Here is a 687-nt window from a genome sequence, read left to right on the forward strand (position 1 = left end):
CAACCTGCAATGGATAAACACTGGAGTGTCAGGGGATCTGCAGCAATTCACTTTGAACACAGAATACAGAGGAACCTCAATTATCTTAATATCAACTATTTGAATTTTGGATTATCCGAAGAAGATCCCAAGGTCCCAACAGAAACATTACATCAAAAACGTGTTTCCAACACTGATCGCGTGTTTTGTTTACAATGATTAAAAATGAACTCAGCTTACTGAAATGCTGCCGAAAACAGTCCTGGACATTAATGGGAGCCCAGGCTCTCTCTCTCTCTCTCTCTCTCTCTCTCTCTCTCTCTCTCTCTCTCTCTCCCCACACACTTTCCCTGGAGTTCTACACAGGGGTGTACCCTAAACCCCCCTTCCCCAGATAATCTCTCCAACATTGCCCTGTACAGGACAGAGGTGGAATTGTCAAAAAGTTGTGTGTGGCAGATGGGGTTGAGGGTCCAACGGGGAGGGGGGGGGGCGGGGGGGGGGGGGCGTGAATAGGAGGGGCAAACAGTGAGTGGGGTGGGGTTGGGGGTCAGATGGAGGGTCAGGTGGGGGCAGGCGGTGGTTGGGGGGGGGGCACGGGTGCTCGCACATGGTGTGCTGCTGCCTAGTCTCCTGAATGGGAAGCAGACGTAGCAAGTGCTCGCTGTGTCAATCCCATTGAACTGATAGGAAGGGGCAGGAGGCAGG

This window comes from Chiloscyllium plagiosum, unplaced genomic scaffold (assembly GCF_037043375.1).
Source record: "Chiloscyllium plagiosum isolate Xiang-an unplaced genomic scaffold, Cpla_swu_hap1 HiC_scaffold_31, whole genome shotgun sequence".
NCBI classification, from domain to species: Eukaryota; Metazoa; Chordata; class Chondrichthyes; order Orectolobiformes; family Hemiscylliidae; genus Chiloscyllium; species Chiloscyllium plagiosum.